Genomic DNA, 22,620 nt, shown 5'->3' with positions numbered 1-22,620 from the left:
AACTTCTGAGGAGATCTGTTTGCTGTTGCTTGGCTGGGGTCTCAGGAGTCATAGGCCTCTTCATTGTCTCTCTGTGGCCTAGCCAGCCGAAGGTAAGTTGGCTTGAGGTATCAAAAAGAATATTGATTAAAATACATTTTGAGGATTAAACCTGGAGTTGGGTGTTGAGAACACGAATGAATATGCTTCATGTGTCAAACAGAAGTGGAAGACACTTGTGACATGAAGTGGTCGAAATTCTGATGTGAACCCCGCAGACCTCAGCCAAAAGTTGCTGAGTTTCTTGGATTGCATGGTGTAATTTGCAAAAGTGTTATTAAAGGCATTGAAAATCATCTTTTCCAAAACAGATGATAACAGTAGCAAAGGAAGTAGTCTATTTTATCTAGAATTTTAGGATTATAAGAGAGGGTAAGGTGGCCACCCTGCATAAGTCACAGGTGAATTTGACCTACTCTGTTTGGATCCTGTCATCCTTTAATTCTTACTTTGTGGTTATAATGACAAAATTGAACCCCTCATCTCATTAAGAAAGGAATAAAAAAATAATAAGTGGAGAAATTAAGGGAAAAATAAAGGACAGCATTCTTGTTTTTCTCTTGCTATCATTCCCACTTCTCCAAGAGAGTGGCACTAATATCGGGCAAATATAGGTGCTATTACATGTTATGGTCCTGTCCTACAAGGGCACAGCTAAAGATCTCAGACTCGAGTTGGGTCCTGGCTTTGCATTTTCTGTTCTGCCTTTAATCAGTCATTTCCTGTTTGGTGTGAGTTAACAGTTCCTTTGGTGGATTTTTTTTTTTTTCCTCCCTCTGAGTCATCTTACTTGATAATGTCAGCCATGGGCTCACTGGCACATGTTGTATTGTCAATCTGTGATTCTCACTTTGGGCCATTTCTGTTGCTTGTGTCTCTTCTACTTGCAATTTCCCTTTGGTCGCCATCCCCTATTTTAGGAGAACTCAATCCACGTGCAGAGAAATATTATAGGTTAATCTCAGCAGGATGTGTGAGAAAGAGACCTTGGAAACAGGATGAAACTTGGAGTGTCATAATTCTATTTGCAGAGACTTGATCCTTGCTTACATGGACCGATCACAGTTGCTGAAAAAAAATAACTCTGTGATATTTTCATGGATTCAGCCATATGGCACCGCCCTACCTGAACCATCATTCTGTTTTCCCTTACAGACACTGAGGAATGCAATATGGACATCCCGTCTGACTACACAGTATACAAACTCTTTACCTAATGTTGCAGATGGGTTTCATATATCCAAAGGGCTGTTTATTAATGTGGATATTTTTTCTCTCACTTATTTACATATTGCTCAGAAGCCTGCCTACAACATGGAAATGATTTGCATGCATCTCATATCTTAGGAGTAAAGCACACTCCTACACAATAGGGCACATCACTTCACAGAGAGACAAGTCGTTTTGGGGTCTCCATCGCCATGTTTTGTGGGGGCAGAGCCATAAAGGCACTCTCTAAACAAACCACTTTCTACAATTTACTTGGACTTTTGAACAAATATAAAGAAGTGCCTAAATGCTTGGAAATAGTGGGGAGTGGTAGGTCAGAGGGACCCGGTAGCAGAGGGGGAGGGGGTTGATAGAAGGAGTGCAGGCCTTGGAATAAGAAATAGTCCAAGAACTAAAGGAATATTCCTGGATTTATTATTTACCACGTGTGCAGCCTTGGAAACTATTTAACCTGTATTTACTTGGTTCCTCATTTATAAAACAAGAAAAATAACATATATCATGAAAAGTTATAAGGACTGGACACTGTGGATGTATGATTAAAAATGGAGATATTGGTAATAATATTGTTAAAAATTAATTAGGCATGATTACTATCTCCGTTTTCTCAGGACAAGAGTATTGATGCTTCCAAAAAGTAAGCATAATTGTCTTTGCTTCTCTTTACCCTGAGAGAGTCCTTGAAATGTATATTCCCAGTCCCCGTGCAAGTGCCTGGCAAGTAGTAGATACTCAATCCATGTTTGTTTAATTAACTATAAAATTGATTCATTCATATGAAAAACATTTAATGTTCCTAAATAGGTATTCATATTTAAGGAGATGAAATCAAAATTTTATAGACAATCATTGGATAATTTTATGGAAGAGAAAGAAATCAAATATGAAAAGAGATGTAGATTTTTTTTTCACCATTTACTTGCTTGAAACTTTTGATTTAGAAGTGAAAACCTGACACTTGGAGGACAACAAAAGAATAGGAACATCATTCGGTGATCTCTTCATTTTCATACACTGCCTTCCTTTAATAATAGAATACTAGCTTGCCTGAGAACAGAGATCTTGTCTGTTTTGTCTTTGCTAAAATCCTTCCCTGTGCCTAAAACAGTGTCTTGAACATAATGGTTGCTCAATATTTATTAGATTTTTATCTCTTTGCATCTAATGTCCAGAGAGAAGTTTATAGTAACCCATCTTTCTTCCTCTTCAGCTATAGAATAATGAACACTATAGCCCTTTTATTCAAGATGTTTTTAAAAAAAATTCCAATATTCATTTTTATTTTGAATAAAACATTTCTTCTTTTACTGTGTATTTCTGCTTCTGTCACTTGGTTAAATGTCACCCAAATAGTTTAGCCTGCATTCTTAACTTTGTTTCAATCACAATACTTAAATTTGGTTATCTGTAGCAGTCAAATTACTGTTTCTTGTTTTGTTTTGTCTGTGTAGACTCAGTCCTGGTTTTTCAGGTATTCCAGTTTGGAGCAAACCTTGGTTAGCCCGGCAAGCTTTGTAGGAAAAAAAAGTGTATATTAATTATTTTTTCAGGACTCAATTTTTTTGTTTCTATCAGATATAACTTCCAGATGGATGGCAGATCATAGAATCACATTTCCCTGCTATCTTATGGCACACTGAAACACTTGATTTGTAAGCTGGAACACAGCGATCTGACCATGTAACTGTCAACAACATAACCGGGTATACACCTTATGCCTGGATCCTCTAATTTGCAAATTTTTTTCTGACACATTTTGAAAGGCTACAGTCTGAATCCTTCAATTCCTGTTCATTTAGATGTTAGTAAAGTTTGAAAGTATACCAACTCTAATAGAAGCGGGATGATAACCGGTAAGCAAAATCATAGATTATTCCCAAAGCCAACTGATGTCCTTTATTGGCACTAAAGTAAGGGCTGGCAGTAGTTAAAATTTTATTTTTCTTCAGTTCTTCTTCTAAGCAAGTTTTCTCATAAACATAGCTGGCCACGAAATGTAGATGTGACACACACTAGGAGGGACTCAGCAGTGGAGCAGAAAGGTAGATTCTAGGCCCCCCAACCCCTTGTTGTAGTTGAGTGGTCTTGGGTAAGCAATTTAAACTTTGGGCCACTGATTCCTATAGAAAGAAGGAAGGGTTTCAATAAGGTAGTTTTGAGATCCTTTATATCTGAAAAATTTTTATGATCTACAAACCAGATAGGTCAATCCTAAATTATTAAAAAATGATATATTTCTATGTGAAATGAAGTAGGTCTTTCTACCACAATAAGCCCTTTAAATAATAGCAACAATGCCTTAGCCTTGCTTACATTATATGACAAAACACCATCCCATTGACAGCCTCTGACCTGGGTGATACCATTCATCAGTAATATACTTTAAAGCATTTGAGGGGTTCAAAGGATTGCTCATAATTTGTCTCATAATTTGAGGAAAAATAAACTGACAAAAGTATAATCCAAGATCTGGATTAGTATGCTCTGGAAAATATTAAATATTAAAAACAAACCAGCAATGGCACATATAACAGTAATTTATGGATTATGATAGAGCTCAGGCTTGTGTGTGGCTTATCTCTATATTCTAACATGTTGACAACGGAGCAATAATGATGTTTAATTCAAACAATCTTTTTATGGAAGGCAGTATGTGAGAAATATTTTTGATGTATTCATCATGTTTTTGTGTTTCAGGATCATCTTGCAAAAGCGAGCTTGAATCCTTCCTAAATGCGTGGTCCTTCGATTTGAACTGATAGAATATTATGACTTCCTTTGTCTTCTGTTTTGTGATTTTGCCAGTAGTTGAAACAAGGAGAACAATAGAGTGTACATGAATAGAATTGAGCATTACGGAAGGTGTAAAGATACTGAAAGCTGACAAAAGAGGAACACTAATGAACCAAAAAAAAATTAGTTTAATTTCTTGAGTTAGGGGTTTCATATCTATATCTCTGTATCTTTTGTTTTCCTTTAAAAAAGGACAAATACTTTATTCGAAGGGAATTAATTATTTCACTAATAGCTACATAGGACAATTTATTTCAGCTCAAATGGAATGTATATAATACATACTGAAAAGACAAGATAAAAATGATACTGGTCTCTGCAGGGAAAGGAACCATATAAAAAATAATGGGACCTTAAATACATGTGTTAAAATTATTTATTGATTTATTTATACACATTGTTAATGTATAATGTGATTCTTGCTCTAATCTTATCATTAGCAACCAGCTTATCAGGTTATCATTAGCACAAAGTCAATTGCTACATTAAAATGACCTTTCATAGCATACAAGCAGTTTGTGCTAGAAATCCAGGCACTTTTGTTAATGTGGACCGTAGGTTTGTCTTAGAGAACCTCCCAAAGGCCTTTGTTCACCTTTATTCAATCACCATGTCGCCACCTGTTCTGTCGACTGGCAACTCATTCCCTTTCCCTTGAGTTGTCTATGCTGCCAATTTCTTCAAATGATGGACTTCTTTCTCCAAAACTAACACTCAAGACTCTTCTCCCTTAGTCTATTAATTTAGATATTTTAATGTAAACTGAAGTGTGAATACATTTAGCTCTAGTGTAATTTGCATTTTTAATGCTACTTTTTAATGGAAAGGGATCTCTAATTGGGGGGTTTATCTGACTACCAACCTTACCCCCTGTTTATTCTCCTTCTTAAACTTCGCATTCTACCGATAAAAGACCTCATTTGGTTACTTTGAATTTTCATGTTTGGTGAAAACTAGCTTATTTCTTTACCAAAAAAAACAAGAAGTATTTTGTGGGGAAAACATTTTATGTCTTTTCCTCTAGTCTGTGTGGTCCATAGTTTTGTTCTTAGATTTTACTCTCTACTGTTACACTCGATCCCACAGCTCATGGGTGAGAGCATTTTAGTTATTTGTTTCTGGGCACAGTGGGTCCAAAGACCTCACCTGCCAAGAAAAGCAATGCCTTTTCACTGGCCTTTGTGTGGGATCTCTGTAGGCACTTCCCAAACCGGTGAGGGGACTCAGAATTGCAGCCCCAGTGTGTGCCTCAGCTTCTCTCTGCTCCAGAGAGAAGCTTTTTTTTTTTTTTTATTTTTCTAGTCTTCTTCCAGGTCTTTGGTATAAAAATGATGGACCTGTCCTCATTTAATGTGTTTCACACTATCTCAGAGGCCACGTAGATTAGTTTCTAGTTGCGTCCACTTCTGGCCTTTGGCAGTAGAATTTTTGTCTATCCAGCAAGAAAATACCTTCCCTTTTGGTCTGTAGATTGTTAGTGGCGGTGGTCCCGTGGCAATGAGAGTAAGGTGCCAAGTGACACTGAGTTTCAGCTTTCATGCGTGAATGCTCTGTTCTTGAAACTCCATCCTCTGAATGAGGTGTTTGACTTTGCGTGGCAAAGCCAGTTTTGAGCCTCACTTAGGCTTTTCCTCTTAGGAGACCTTTGTTTCTCAGTGTAACCTGCCTTCTCTCTTCAATCGCTTTTAGTCTATAAGACATATTAGTATATGTTTGGACTCCTATTGAAGACCAGGTTCAAGTTCTTCCCCATGATGTTCATGCATGGCAAACAAATCAGAGGATGTGGCTGTTGACCTCTGCTTAAGTTTCTGTAAGCAGATAACGAGACTTTGTCTTACTAGTGTCAGCTGTGGCCCAAATAAATCATGTTACACCACATTTCTTCATTTGGTCAGAATAATTTATTTATTCAGAGTATAGGAGGGAGAAAAGATCTCTCTCTTCACCGCTAGTCTAAATATTGTATTAGCCAAGCTGCCTGCTTTGTTATTGGCTTGGAGAGGGTGAATGGCAGGGCATATGGGAGTTATCATGACTCTATGAATTTCATTACAGATTATTAGTTGCCCATTCAAGACAAATATAAGAATATGCTGAGTGGACCCCTCCTCCAAAGCTAGGGTCAGATGAGAAAAAAAATGGGGAGACACATGGTAAAAACTAAGTGAGCGTGAGTTTGGAAATAGAGAAAGAGGGACGCACAGCTTCTGCAGGCCGAGTAGAATTGTGTGGCACTCTGAGGGTGGAAGACACAACTTAGAAATTCAGAAAGCTTCTTTGTGACGTTGGGAATGGAGGCATGAAGATGACGGTGTATTGACAAAGCGGGGTCCGGTTGTGTCAGGGCTAAGGGAAACAAAGTTGGACCTGCATAGAAATAGAAGTCTCTAGAATAGTAAGGGCAAATAGAAGAAAAGTGCTTTAAAGGTGAAATTAATTATTCTCCAAATCTACCTTATTTTCAATTATTTCCTTATTTTAGAATCTTTTATAATCCTAAGTTTTCTGCACACTGTTGGAGAAAATAGGTTTTATCAACTTGTCACATTTGGCCACTGGCTAAAAGGGGATGCCATGAGAGAGAGGGAATATAGGATATAGGATAAGTGATTTTATTTATTTATTTTGAGACTGAGAGAGAAAGAGAGCAGGCACATGAGCAAGGGATAGATACAGAGAGAATCCCAAACAGTCTCCACCCTGTCAGCACAGAGCCTAAGGCAGGGCTTGAACTCATAAACCCTGAGATCATGACCTGAGCCAAAATCAAGAGTCAGACTCTCAACTGACTGAGCCATCCAGGCACGCTAGAAGTATTTATCTTAAGTAATCCTCGGTGAATTTAGGAATTTTCTATTTTACCCTATAATTACATGTTGGTAAATATGGTTAGAAGGTTAATAGTGACTGCCCCCAACTAAAAATAGGAGATTTCAAGATTTTAATTTACTTAGCCAGAGGTTGGCAAATCATAGAATGTATTTCTTTAAAAATAGTTTCTTTTCTTTGGGCTCCAAATCTAGTGAGGTTAGCATATATATGTGTTGCCAGAGAACAGTGTCATTAGAAAAATCCAAAATTCTTAGGTCAGAATCAGTAGAGATTTCAACCAACGATGTTTCATGAAAGTTCTTAATCAGTGAACTGTTTTTATGCAACTGGTTCTGGAGATTTTGTTTAAAAAATTTTTCTTTAAGTTTATTTTCAGAGAGACAGAGCACAAGTAGAGAGAGAGGGAGATATAGGATCCCAAGCAGGCTCCATACTGCGGGTGAAGAGCCTGATGTGGGGCCCAAACTCAAGAAACCACAAGATCATGACCTGATCCGAAATCCGCTCAGATGCTTAACCTCCTGAGCCACCCAGACACCCCAAGGTTCTGGAGATTTTGAAGACACAGTCTTGAATGTTTGTGAATGCCAACTGACATTGTGTGTCTCTGACTGTTGTCTCGGTATGATTTCACTGGTGTTTCAAACTGAGGGTCATAATGGTGGGAAATCCACTAAAATTATGTGATAAAATTGGTGCAGGAGAGGGGTGCCTGGGTGGCTCAGTTGTTTAAACGTCTGACCTGATTTCAGCTCATGTCATGAACTCACAGTTCTTGAGATCAAGTCCTGTGTCAGGCTCCATGCTGTCAGCACAGAGCCTGCTTGAGTCTCTCTCTCTCTCTCTCTCTCTCTCTCTCTCTCTCTCTTTCTCTCTCTCTTTCTCTCTCTCTTTCTCTCTCTGCCTCTCTGCAGGTCGTACTCTCTCTTTCTCAAAATAAATAAACTTAAAAAAAAACAGTGCAGGAGATTTTATTCTCCTGTAAGATTGTATCTTCGTGTTTCCTTAATATGAAAGCCCCACATCGCACTGATGGGGAAATCAAAGCTCTATTCTGGTTATCTCCCATCTCAGAGTGGACATAAACTATTAATACTGTGATTGTGATAGTTGTGCTTGTAAATTGCATGGATTCAACTAGAATTTTAAAATCACTTCCAATTCTAGTTGGTTCTTAACCTGATTCCTTATCTGCCAATTGATGAGAAAGAGATTTAGATCTTTACAATATTGACTCTTCCCATCCTATTCATTTATTTATTTTATTTTATGTCATTTAATGGTTGTATAGTGCTTATTTAGCGTTAACTTTTTTACTTGGTATTTTAGAGTTTGTTGTTGCTCTGGTGGGAAAGCTAATATCCCATGTCGCCAAGCTCTCTCATAATTTCTGTGAGATTTTTCTGTTGACAGTCATAGTTTCTAGGTAGATACAGTAATATACCTCAGGTACTTGACATCTAGAGTAGATAATTTTTTAGCACGCTGTACTCTATATGACAAAACTATTTCCAGTAATAATCATGAAAGTAAGTAAGTAATAATAATGGCCAGAAAAGAAGTGTAGACAGATTAGAAATTTTCTTAATTGAAATTCATACGTTTTTACATGCCAGTTAATATTAAAAATAATACAAATATTACAGTACTTAAAAGGAAAAGATCGGTTGGTTAATAATGTTTAATTACATTAATGTATTTTTTGAAAAGGAGAATTAATATCTATATACAGTCTGTCTCAGTAATAATAACCTTAAAATTACTATTTTCAAGCCTTAATTTCTATACAGTTGTCGATTAAATTTTGGAAAAAATTAATCTTGGTATATTCATGTTTAATGTTATAGCTAGGTTTTTTTAATCCATTTTTGCTTATAGTAAATAGACTATGTTTTGATTAGTTTTAATTTTAAAGTTTTTTCCCACATGAAGCAGGATATATACGAGTAGGAAAAGTCTTAAACATAAGAATAACATTTTCAGTGATTTATAAAGATCCTATTTCTTAATACATTCCAGAAATTGAATACTGTCCATGTCTGTGTTTCTTAGCGATTAATTCTATCAGCTTTCAGATGTCTGTATGTATAAAAAAAGTTCCACAAAATAACTTCATCAGAAAAGTCATCATAAATTTCTATTACATTTGGTTGAAACATCAAAAACTTTTCTTCTGCAAAAATCAAAGGAATTAGATGAATAAAATAGCAAGCATTATCATTATTTGATCCATTGCTGTAGAACAAGTGTCAAGTTCTTAGGGAACATGATCAAGGCATTCAAGCCCAGTATCTTTTGTCTTTCTCCTGGCCTTCATATAATGACAGAATTAAAGTAAGTCCAGTTCACTTTCTTTATCTTTATAATCACTTTGATGTTATTATTTTTTGTTTAAAATCTGTTCTTTAAATGCAGGAATATTTAGCGGAATAGAGGTTCTCGACACAAACAATGCCTGGAGCAACTTTGACTAATTCTGAACTGTTATGAACTTTCTGTCAATAAAAATCAATGTAATGAGCCCTCTGACAGGGGCTGACTGTATAACTAAGAATGCTCCGTATCAGCTTCCAGATATTAGTTATTAAAAGATAAATAATAAGATGTACTAATTTGAAACATATGTATGTATATTTAAAAAAAAACAGCCACCAAAGCAGTAGTTTTAAAACTTAGACCAAAAACATATTTTTTTTTCAGAGAGAAATATGTTGTTATTGATGATGTTTAGAGTTGCTGGCACATAGCAATAATAAAAGCAGTCTGAGTTTTAGTTGGTTTTGCTACTGTTTTACAATTCTTTACAGACAACACATACCTTTATGTGTCTGAAGCGAACAACTCCTTGCAATACATTGGAGCTGTGATCATGAGTGTTCTTGACTAGATCCTGACCAAAATGAAAGTGTCTCTAACTTTTCCATTACATTTAAGTTGTCCATAGGCACTTTGTGAATAACCCATTCCCAAGCAAAAGAACATTCCTTCCATTTCTAATTTACTATTTTTTTTCATCAAAAATGGTCTTATGAAATGTTTTTCTGTGTCTATTGTGATGATTATATGGTTTTTATTCTTCGGTACGTAAATACCACATTAACAGTTTTCCAGATGTTGAAGCATCCTTGATGTTTGGTGATAAAACCTCCCTCATAATGTAGTATTCTTTTATATACTGCTTTTAACAATTTGCTAGTATTTTGTTTATAAACATTTATCAACAGTATAGATCTAGAGATTCTCTTTTTGAGTATCAATCGTTTTTAGTTTTGTTATCAGGATCACACCTCAGTGAATCAGTTTGGAAAGTTTCCATATTTTGGGTACCCTGGAAAAATTTGTGTAACATAGTAATAGTCTGTTCCATGCAGATTCAGTCCTTTTTTTTTAAGGAGAAGTATTATATTTTGTTATCTCCTATAATTCCCAAATTAAGTTTATAGTACTGTGAAACTGAGTCTATCTCAATTTGAAATACAGATGTGTTATCCTCTTTAGTAACTATCTCTCTCTCTCTCTTTCTCTCTCTCTCTCTCTCTTTCTCGGAAACATTATGTAAATTATTTTAGAGTTACCAGTGCTTTCCTCGAATAGCACTATTTCATTGGTGGGAGGAATAGCTCCTTTCTGGGTTGACGGACTGTGTTGACGTTAGTTTCCCTCTTGCTGGTCATTTTGCTCAAATTCCTGCCAATTCTTGGTTATCTCTTTTCTTGTGTAAATGAGGTTCTAGGTTGAACAGTATTGGTATCTGAAACAGAGTTTCAAGATATCTGAAGACAGCAAAAAGTTGCTGATGGAATTCAAAAGTCTTTCTCATCACTTCACACTTTTCCCTCTCCAGCCATGAGAACCAACAGGCCCTAGGGGAATTGTAGCGAAGATTAGACTGAATAAAAAATGATCCCTTCTTTCTGGTCCAAAAATCTTCATTTTGAAGGATAGAGTAAGTAGTAAGGAACTATTCTTAATATCTGTGAATGATGCTGAAAATTTTTATAATTACTAAAACCCAGTTACATTTCCCTTACTTTTTGTCCAGTGATTCAGAGATAACAGGGTTCTATTTGTCTCTAAATAAATGGTTGGAAGAATTTTCCATTTAGGTTGACATATTCAAATGTAGGTTCCTGCCCATGAAAAAGGCGCGAATCAGTTTCCAAACTCTCTACCACAAATCCTGGCTTAATATCTTCTTTATGGAATATATAGGAGAAGAATAGATTAAATCAAATGATATTTTTAATTAAAAAATAATTAGAGCAGGATTCCCCTCAAGCTCCCAGGAAGGAATCCTCATCATATGGAGACACATTAGTCAGTGCACGGAGTCCCAGTCGGTGCACTGAGAAAGCAGAGTGGTTTTCTAGGCTATGTGGAATCCACTTTGTTCTCTTTTCTTGCTCTGATGCCAGCACCATGAGAGGCTTCTGATGGGATGGGGAATTCAGCTGAAGTTGCTGTAAAGCCATTGTTTAACTTCAGAAGGCTGTGAATCTGACTCTTGCCAGAGTATCTACAAAGCCTCCTCCCACATTTCCATATTAGCTAGTCCTTAACATTTTTTGTGGATGACGAGGTATCAATTCTGAGGTCTCTGGCATTGCTGCCCTCTGCTCTTGTCATCCCACAAATATTTTAGTCAAGCAGCTAGTTCAGGTTTTTGTTCTAAGACTTGGGGATGGGACAGTGATGGGTAGTCTGGCACATTCCTCTCAAATACTGGCTAAGACCCTTGGATCTTTGAGTTTTTTTCCCCCCTCACTTCCGTGTCTCCTTCAGATGAGTTCTTTTCCAGGAAGTTCCTAGGTATTTTAAGCAAATAAAGCCTTGACGAGGCAGGTTGATCTTGGGTGTTCTCAGATACAAAACCTTTTCTCATTCGTAGAGTTCAGTCAGTTTAGTTTACCAGATGAAATGACAAATAATGAACACATGATAGTAAATAAATAGTGTTCTGTTTTAAAATCTGGGGCTTGGATAATAGACACATAGATGTTCATTTTGCTATTATCTTTTATAATTTACATAAATCATATATATACATGTATATATGAAATTTTTCAAAAATAAAAATGAAAGGCTAGATGAAAAAAATAGTACATAATTCTAGGATCTCTGCCTACCCAGAGAATTAATTTTGAAATTATGTGTGTGAAGACTAAAACTACACACATAAATTTAGATAAAGTGGCTAGTTTACATGGTATAACATGATAATTCTGTTAAATTCTACCTATTTTTTTTAGATTTCCAACTCTGTTTTGTATCTGAGTTTGGAATGGTTCTACCTTGAAAACTCCCTCTCACATGGGCTTTGCCTTGAAGAAGGAATTGAGGATGAAGTTGCCCCTTTCAGCTCAACTAATGCATTAACATATATTAAAGTAACAGGTTCTTTAGCTGCCATCTTGCACACTGCAGAAACTCTGAACCCAGAATGAGATGGGAGAAGTGGAACAACTCTTATGCTTCAGTGGGGGGACATAGCCATAGCAATCCAGATCCTGGTTGACTGGGGTGGAGGCCAGAATAAGAGGGATTGCCCTGTACTTGCCCTGTTCACTCTCTTTTTCTTTCTGTCTAGACTGTCACTGTTGTTTCCAGATTATTATCCTTGACTGAAGTCTTCACTCCTCTCCCATTCATCCTCCATGTTATCTTTCTAAAACACAAACTTGAGCAGTTATTCTCTTCTTAAAAACCTTCAATGGCTCCCTAGTATCACAAAATAAATTATAAATTCCCTGAACTGACATTCAAGGCCATTCCCTTTCCCTCATTCTACCTTTTTGCAGTACGTATTGGTTTTGGGAGCTCACACCCTGGCCTGACTTCAAATCTTGACTTTACTGTTGCATGGCTTTAGGTAAGATACTTTGTCTCGATTTCCTCTTCTAAAATAATAATAATAATAATAATAATCCTAACGCTGTATGAGATTGTTTTGATGGGTAATTGAATTTTAATACATGTTAAGTACTTAAAAGTGATACATGCTAAGTACTCAATAGCTGTTAGCAATTATTACAAATATCATGTTACACTCATCTCCTCCATGAAATGTGTGCTAAACTACATTAAAGTATTTACAGCTCCCAGAACGTGCTAGGTGTTACTCTCCATCCTCCAAGTGGCACAAGTTTGCTTATTTTATCCTAGAAGTTGCAAATTTAAGTACTTTCAGGAATCTGGCAAAGTGGGGAAGGGGATTTTGTGAATTGGAGAACTTATGCCTTTTCCTCACAAAAGCATACAAATTAAGACATATATTTTAATGCTGTGTTGACCAAAGAATTCATATCTGTGGTTTCTTCTCTACTTTTATGGAAAATTACAACCTGTCACTCATGGCCAACAGCAAATACTATTTCTTCCATTGACTTCTTTGACTTCTTCCCTCTTTTGTACTCATAGAGTGCTGACATATTCATACTCCCACCTTAATGCTTATAATATTATAATTCAGTTGCCTACATAATTGTCTGCCCCTTTCATGTTTTTAGTTCTCAAAGAGCAAACAAATTTCTTGTGTATTCTTGCTTTTTCAATATCCAGCCAGTGTTTATTACACATTTTTGAATGAATGGTGATAGTACCTGGGATGCATACAAATATGGAAAACCAATATGAGTAGAGATGAAAAGGGTGAGAACCTTGACTGGTGGAGCAGTGAAGGCCAAGATAAACTGCTCCCCACGTTTGTGTTCCCTTTCACTAGAATCTCACTTATGGATTGGTTCCCTACATTGTCTTTGGGGAAATGTTGTTAAGGACACCACTGTGAAGCCTCTGGCAATTCAACAAGGTAAGCAATTAGATGGTTTTTTTTTTTCTATGGTTATTTATTTTTATTTTGAGAGAGAGACACACAGAGAGAGTATGAGCAGGGGAGAGGAAGAGAGAGAGGAAGAGAGAGAACCCCAAGCAGGCTCTGTGCACTGTCAGCACAGAGCCTGATGCAGGGCTCCATCTCACAAACTGTGAGATCGTGACCTGAGCTGAAATCAAGAGTGAGATGCTCAACTGAATGAGCCACCCAGGTGCCCCTAGAAGGTTTTTTTGATAAAGTAATGGACTTATTTCCTATAGGAGGTTGGTTTGTTTTTATATAAAAATTACCAAGAATCATCAAAGACATTGATAGAAAATACTCAATAAAAGATTATTTTTCAGATTTGGTAAAGATGATTTTCTTTGTTTCTTCAAGATAGTTTTTGTCAAACAAAATGGCTGAAAAGCCAATAATTTACCCAATTGAAATGTTTCCATTTTTATATACAACAAACTGAAGTTAAACAAACAGCTCCCTCCTACCCAAAAACACACAAGAAAACAAAACGAAACTGACAAACTAAAGCCAAAGCCATCAATAGGAAGGAAGACGACAAGTGTCTGAAATTTGTGGCAATGTTGTCTGAACTGTTTTGGCCCCACTGCTACTTCAGGAACATTCAGAAGCAGTTCTCACCTACTCACAGCCCAGTCCTTGTGACTCATACACCCTTCTTTTCTGGGTGTATTGCAGTGTGGGCTGCAATAGCAAAATATTGTAGACTGGGTGGCTTAAACAACAGAAATTTATTTTCTCCCAGTTTTGGATGTTGGAAAGTCCACAGTCAGGGTCTAGCAGGTTTCCCTTTCTGTGGAGATCACCCTTCCTGGTTTGCAGATGGCTGCCATTTCCTGAGTGCTCACATGACCTCAACTTTGTGGGCTCACCAAAAAGATGGAGAGAGATATCTCTTTCCTTTCTTAAGGCCACCAAATTCTATCAGATTAAGGCCCCACTTGAGTAATGACCTTGAGTAATTTTTAATCCCTCCTGAAGGCCCTATCTCCCAAGAGAGTCACACTGGGGGTTAGGGTTTCAAAATATAGATTTGGCTGTGAGGCTTGCAATTAAGTCCATAGAACTGGGGTAATGTCCTCTTAACTTGCTTTGTTTGAGTGCCAATTCACAAAGTCATTCTCTTTCTTTCCTGTCAAAACACTTCTTTTTTTTTTTATTAATTATATCATAAGTACGGACTTTCTATCTTTTGAACTTCTCTAAATATTTGTTTTTTATTTTAAGTTTTTAAAAATTTATTTGAGAGAGGAAGAGAGAGGGCAAGTGGGCGAGAGGGGCAGAGGGAGAGAGAGAGAGAATCTCAAGCCCGCCCAATACTCAGCACGGAGCCCGACAAGGGGCTCAGATCCCACGACCCTGGGATCATGACCTGAGTGGAAATCAAGAGTCAGACACTCAACTGATTGAAACTCGCAGGCACCCCAACATGTTATTTCTAACTTTAATGAATTTTGTAAGTTTCGATTAGTACTGGGGGAGGGTCTCAGCAAATAAAACGTCTTTTGAAACCTTAAAAAGAGCGTTAATAAAGGAAAAGGAGTTAACATTGTAAATACCTTCCTTCTCAAACGTTTTTAAACAATGTATTTACCCATATTGATAGCTCCATGAAAAACAAAATCCCACGGTTTATTTGTGATCATGTTCAACTTCAAAAACAGTACTAACAACTTTGTTCTGATTCATCTTAGCCCCAAATTCTTGAGAACCCCAAATCTGGTGGTATAAATCTAGTTCTGACTAAATAATTCAATTGACATCCATAATGCAATAGATAAACCAAAGGAGAGGAAAGGAGGTATTTTTAAACACATCTTTTTGGTGTTTCCATTAGGCTTGATTTTTTTTTTTTTTCATCTCCCTGAGATACCCAGTCCTTCCTAGAAACTTTACTGTCATGATAGTACCTGCAGAGTGATAGCACTACCAGACCTGGCTGTTTGTTTCCGAGTAAGAACAGCTGTGCGACAGACTGTCTGAACAGTTCCCGTTTCAGGACGCAGCGCGGATCTCTGACACCAGGCAGTTCTGCACCAGCTGGCTCTGTGCTCGGTGCTTTGCTATTCCTGGATGATTTACCTGTTCTCAGCCCTGTCACCTTACTGTTTCTGCCATCTAATTAAAAACCCATGTTACTGGATTCACTCTGCTACAAATTAGCAATGCTATCTGTGTTCTTTCTGAGCCTAAACTGGCCATTTTTACTTTATGATACATGATTTATTTTTAAATTTATACAAGATGCTTGATTATTTATTTGTGGTATATTTTAGCTCTCTTGTGGAGTCTCGATCAGAGTAATCCTCTTCTAATGTATTCATATAGAGTGAAGATCTAAATTTCCTAATCAAAATCATGTCAGCAAAAGTAGAGCTGCTCTTAGGATAACATTTTAGTCTAGAAAATGATTTTCCTTTAAAAGGGATTCAATGGACATGATGACATAAAAAGAAGCGGCAAAATTACACACAATCAGTTCACATAATCAAAACAGCAATGTTTTATATTCAGCAAGGATTTCTTTTTTACTATAATAAATGGAACAAAATAGTCCTTTTGGAATTCTGCAACTGTGTTATGGCTACAAATGCAATACTACTAGCATTCTACAGAATTAGAGACCAGCATTTTCAAAGCTGTAGAAGAAATGATCCCATTGAGACATAGTCCCTAAATATACATTTGGGTGACATTTTATCACTAACGATGATGTTCTACCTTCACTTTAACTTCATTAGGAACTCACGATTACATCAAGATTAGTCTATTTTTAAAAGGCCTAATTCATGCAAGTAGTCAATTCAAATGGTTGGATTTTAATCATAACTGCCTAGAAAGGAAATTTCATCCTAATATATACATTGGAAGTGTATAAGATCTATGGAGGCTTTTGAGATCCATCAGAAAAATCTGGTCCTGTCTTGTGGGATGCTCCAATGGCCTCTGGGCATGCTTCTGTCATAGTATTCTAGAAGAGTGTGTTGTAAGCCATGTCCACTTGCTTAGAAAGATTGGGGTTCTGTGAAGCAGGTATCATGTATTGTACATCCTTGTAATTCTAGAATCTAGCCTGGGCCTGATGTATGCTAGGTGCTCCAAAAATGATTGTTGAATCACTTTATGGAAATCAAAGGAATATGGATTAGCGTCTGCAGGGACTAAGGTACTAAATTAATTGCCTTCACAAGATGTAAAATTATAGTCACACCTCTATAAAAGAGTGGCTAAATAAATTTCGTGAATAGATGTGTATAATCTAAATCAAAGCTCTGCTTTTTAAACAAATTTTAATGTTTATTTTTGAGAGAGAGTGAGACAGAGCATGAGCAGGGGAGGCGCAGAGAGGCATGGAGACACAGAATCCAAAGCAAGCTCCAGGCTCCAAGCTTGTCAGCACAGAGCCCCACATGGGACTCGAACTCACAAACTGCGAGATCATGACCTCAGCTGAAGTTGGATGCTTAACCGACTAAGCCACCCAGGCACCCCTGTCCTCATTCTTTAAAAAAAAATTAATGTTTATTTATTTTTGAGGGAGAGACAGAGTGTGAACAGGGGAGGGGCGGAGAGAGAGGGAGACACAGAATCCAAAGCAGGCTCCAGGCTCCAAGCTGTCAGCACAGGGCCCGACGTGGGGTTGGAACTCACGAACCGTGAGATCATTTTTTTTTTTAATTTTTTTTCAACGTTTATTTTATTTTTGGGACAGAGAGAGACAGAGCATGAACGGGAGAGGGGCAGAGAGAGAGGGAGACACAGAATCGGAAACAGGCTCCAGGCTCCGAGCCATCAGCCCAGAGCCGGACGCGGGGCTCGGACTCACGGACCGCGAGATCGTGACCTGGCTGAAGGCGGACGCTTAACCGACTGCGCCACCCAGGCGCCCCACGAACCGTGAGATCATGACCAGAGCTGAAGTCAGATGCTCACCAGACTGAGCCCTTCAAGTGCTCCAAAGCTCTGCTTCTATTTTACTAAAGATTCTTCAATTCATAATCACACACACACACACACACACACACACACACACAACTGCTTCCCATTCAATAATTAAATTATCCTTTGGTCTTTTTTAGACTTTTGACTTTAAGAATTTTATCTATATAGTGCATTTCTTTACTTTTTACTGTGAACTATAACAAAATTTGTGTGAAGTTTGGAACTATCAGTTTACATACTTCAGTGGGTATTTTTGGGAAGTAGAGACAGAGTGACAGAGTTGCTGGAGAATTTAAAAAGTCTGAAGCTGTCCCTCAGTAGCTAGTCTGCCTTTAACATACTGGAAGTCACACCTCAATTCGGGACAGATACATACTGCCACAGTTACAGGAGCTTTTGCTATGAGCCTGGAAGTTAGCAAGAAATTTTAAGGGATAGAGGAAAATTATAAGGGATAAGAAGAAAGAGAACTTAATTCCTAGGGATAGTCTGAGTAGCTTTCCTTTTCCCCAAAGCTATTTCTTCCTGCTTCCCACTATAAGGGTATCAAGAAAAGAACGTTCCTTTTGCGTTACAGCAAACTGTAAAGATTCATAAAGATTCTCAAATGAGAACAGAGCAACCTGTTAATGGGAAGCTGTGACGAGTTACTTTGTGACTTAGAACCAGCATTCATGACTGGCTGAAGTTAAACTGGTCAGCTTATAGCAACAGGAAAGACAAAAGCATAAGTGAGCAATAAAGCCATTGATGGAAGCATGGCCCGGAAGAAAATTGCTTTTGTAAGCACGAGGAAACAGCTAGTAGGTAGCCAAAGAAAAAGTATAATATTCAGTGTCTTCATTGACAGCAGCCGGAAATGGGTACAAGGGGAAACCAGAGTCAGGAAATGCACTAGGAGAAGAAGATAAAGAAGAGTAGTACTGGTAATAAAGTTCTCATAGTGTAGTAAAAATAAATCGCTGTGGATATAAGGGAATCTGAGTTCCATTGATTGCTTCTAGGAAATGTCAGTGCAGAGCCCAAGAATTGGCAATCTGATGAGGGAGTAAAAAAATAAAGGAGGCCAAAAAGGAGGCCAAAGACCATGATTTTGCATACCATTTTCTTACAGAAGTGCATAATTATTTGTATAGACCACACATGCCTTTTCGGGTTTATAATAGGAACTTGTGTTTTGCATTTAGGTACTTTTTTTCTAAAATTTTTCTGAGCTTGAAAAATGTCTCATTTATAGTTTTTCTTATCCTTATTTTAATTTAAAAATGTATTTCATTATGTTATATGTCTATTTGGTTAAATAATCCTCAATTATTTGTAGATTAAGGCAGATCATTTGAAAATTAAAAATATATATGTCTAAATTAATATACACATAACAATTACTTTAAACACAAATGTAATTAATTATGCAATGTATTTTACATATAAATTTATAATTAGGTGTATAGTGCCTACATTCATTATGTACACATATTTACTTAAGTGTTAATTTAGGCCTTCTGCAACTAATTATGAGAAGTTATAAAATGTATTTTTTCACTCAAAGTGTCATTTCATTCCTCTGAGCTGATCAGCATCTTTCTTCTTTAGTTCCTAAAAAACCTCTTCAAACGTTATAAACCATACACAGCTGAACTTGATGCAGGGGCAACCAGCATTAGGCATCATCTTGAAACATTCTATTACATCTTATGCTGTGCATCATGAAAAAAGCAGCACAGTACCTTGTAAGCCTCTCTGGGCTTTGAATGCACTACAGACCACATATTTGAATGCCTCTGACCTACAAAGATGACATAAAAGGCTGCTGTTTTGACAAGGGGATTGCATCAAGTCTAACTTGCAGTAAAGTAGCTTTGCTCCCTGGCCGATATCATCTGGCAAACTCCCTGGTATCAGATGCATCGGTGGTGGGAAGAATGGCATGTAGATTTTATGGCAAGCTCCAATAGGCAAATCACAACACAGACGGCACCCTCTCTCCTCTCTCCCTTTCCTTCTCCCTTCCTTCTTTATGATGTACTTTCCATCCTGTTGAATAACTTGACACATTTGTTTCTTTCTAAGCTATTAAAAGCTTTCCTATCTATGCAGCATTTACTGCCTTGATGTTTGTGATTATGGTTCTCAGTTGCAATAAGAAATTCTATGGAAATCATAACCAATCCTGGTTTCAACTGATCAGCTTACAAAGGGTGAAAACCTTCTTTCAAGATGCTCTCAAACGTGTGAGGCACACCTCAGTGAATGTAGTGTTAGAAACCTGCTGGCACTAAAAAAAAAATTGCTTAAAAATTAGTAAATAAATACAGGTTTGCCGAGGTTGAGCATAATTTTAGCCAAACTGCAAATATTAATGGTTTAGTTGGAAGCATGCCTGACTTTTGGTCCCCTCTCTCTTTTTATCATTTAGGTACTCAAAAGACAAAATAACACCATCTGACACCTTGAATTACTGAGTAAACTTTTGTACCACTGAAAACTCACATCAGGTGCTTGGACAGAATTGTAGGGGGAGGACAGCCCTTGTCATCTGGTAAGTTATACAAGTATGTAAGCTGCTCACAGTGAAGATATAATAGCTTTCAGGAGTAGAGAATAGGTAGAAAGTACAAAAATTAAAAAAAGCAACAACAACAACCAAACTGTACTGGTTTTTTCTCCACAAATGGTATAATAAGATCAACCCAATAATTTTTAATTTAATAAACTTGGAAACATTGTTAATATTTGGAATCTGTTTTATTCCATCTTATTTGCTATAATATTTGCAGAAATAACTGCAACTAATAAGGAAAAACAATTAAAACTGTTCTTTCAGGAATGGAACCAATCATAGATATGGTCTTTCCATTTTCTTATTTTTCACAGAAGACTTCAAAGGATAGATTATGTAAGTCAAAGAAAGGGACATCTTTCTTTGACTAAGCATCTAGTCTAAGTCCTTTTACTTCACAGAAGAGAGAATGCCGTCTAGAAAAGTGACATGTTCATGGAACCAGAAACAAAAACCCATGTCTCCTGACTCCCTATATCTATGTCTTATTTCATTACACACATGAAGCAAGATGGGAAACATTCAGCTCTCAGTACTGGGGACAACTTTCTCAACTGTTGTGTAAGCACACTTCGATTGGCATGTTTACCAAGCATAGGCAATAGGTACATCACATACCAGATGTACGTGATAATTATTACTTGAGGGTAAGATGATGAGTGATGGTTTGTGATTAGATTTTACACATAGTAAACAGACATCTTGGATACTATTATCTTTTTCCTTATTATTTATTTATTTATTTATTTATTTATTTATTTATTTTGAGAGAGATAAAGATAGTGAGAGAGAGGGAGGGGCAGAGAGAGGGAGACAGAGAATCCCAAGCAGGATCTACACTGTCAGCACAGAGACTGACATGGGGCTTGAAACCACGAGATCATGACCTGAGCCAAACCAAGAGTCAGACACATAACTGACTGAGTCACGCAGGTGCCCCTTGGATACTCTTATCTTTAAAGCAAATATGGAATTAGTACATTAAAGAGTGAGTATCTTAACAAATACACAAAATAGCAGGGAAGAGGAAAGAAGGATTTTAGAACAATGAATTTAGAAGATACGATTAAATTTTGATGTTCAGATGTCCCTTCACCTACAAATCACTTGATAAAAATGACCTAAAAAGTTTTTTTTTTTCTCATGCTATCTCCTCCGCTCCCAACTATGTCATTTAACTAGCAGAAATGCAGCCTATTTGTACTTTTTCCCTTCTGCATCAGTTTCGATTCCTTTTTATGTGCTTGCTTTTATCTAGGTGTCAGATTCTCTCTAAATGATAGATTGTAATCTCAGCTATAGAAAAATGAAACATAAAATGGATGGATTTGATTTTAAGAGATGTGGTCTAGTCAGGTGGCAGCTACAGAAAGAAGAGCCTCTAGTGAGTTGCGGCATTATGTGTATTTTACATTAACTCTTGGTCTCATGAATATAAAAATATTTTGTAGGAAATTTCTTTGTTGTGTTTTATAAAATTATTTTTAAAAATTCTTCCTCCTTAGGTCTCTCAGGATAATCCCAAACCTCTGGCAGTTTTTAAGTCAGAATATGAATTGCATCATGAAAAACAGTTTCCTTCACTTCGAGAACATGCTAATCAGTCATGTACTCAATCTTTTTATATATTGAGAATTTACTAATGCTGTATATTGGGAGCACTTAGAAATGTGAATGAAGAATGAATAAAACTTTTATGGAATCATCTAATGGAGGAAGCAGGAAAGCAGAGACAATTATAGCATGGGGTGATGAACTTTATCATAAGGGTATAGAAACCATGCTAGATGGAATAAAGCTAAGTCAGGAACTGTGTGGAAAGCATGCTTAGGTCTTATTTTTAAAAATGTATCTGTGCATTGAGTTGAAGGTCTGTGCAGATTCTGTGATCCTTATTCAGTGGATCAGACAAACATCACAGGCCTTCAAGTTCTTACTGACTGTGTACAATGGATCTTAAAAACAACTGAATCTAGAAAGAAAATGCAAGGTAAACCAAATTATTTAAATGATTTCCTTACCCCGGTGATGTTTAAAGAACTGTATTTAGAGGAATCTAGTTTCCCATGACCTCCCAGTGTGGTTTCATTTTTTAAATTTTGCAATGGAGTTTCCAAATGTCATACTCAAATTTTAAGTATGAACATTACAGAGAAACATATTCCTAATCAAAAGAATATTCTTAGTTATAGCAACAATTTAGTTTCTCCATTTTCTGTCTTCTTTCTTCCCTCCCCGCCTCTCTCTCTTACTCTCTCCCTCTTCCTTCCTTTCTTCCTTCTTTCCTTCCTCTCTCTCCCTCCCTCCCTTCTTTCTTTCTTTTCTTTCTTTCTTTCTTTCTTTCTTTCTTTCTTTCTTTCTTTCTTTCTTT

At 36.9% G+C, this 22,620-nt stretch overlaps 1 long non-coding RNA gene across 1 annotated transcript in view; it reads left to right on the top strand.

The window, feature by feature from the left end:
• Nucleotides 1-22,620, top strand: part of LOC121031263 (uncharacterized) — a 43,010-nt gene that overhangs the window by 6,516 nt on the left and 13,874 nt on the right. Inside the window, exon 3 of the long non-coding RNA XR_005790634.1 lies at nt 20,106-20,228. This is a non-coding gene — a long non-coding RNA (uncharacterized LOC121031263). The remainder of the gene's footprint in view (nt 1-20,105; nt 20,229-22,620) is intronic.

The sequence above is a fragment of the Herpailurus yagouaroundi genome, unplaced genomic scaffold (genome assembly GCF_014898765.1).
Source record: "Herpailurus yagouaroundi ecotype Mexico unplaced genomic scaffold, PumYag 141, whole genome shotgun sequence".
Lineage (NCBI taxonomy): Eukaryota > Metazoa > Chordata > Mammalia > Carnivora > Felidae > Herpailurus > Herpailurus yagouaroundi.
The sequence above is the reverse complement of the archived record's forward strand: the minus strand, read 5'-3'. Positions and strand labels throughout refer to the sequence as shown.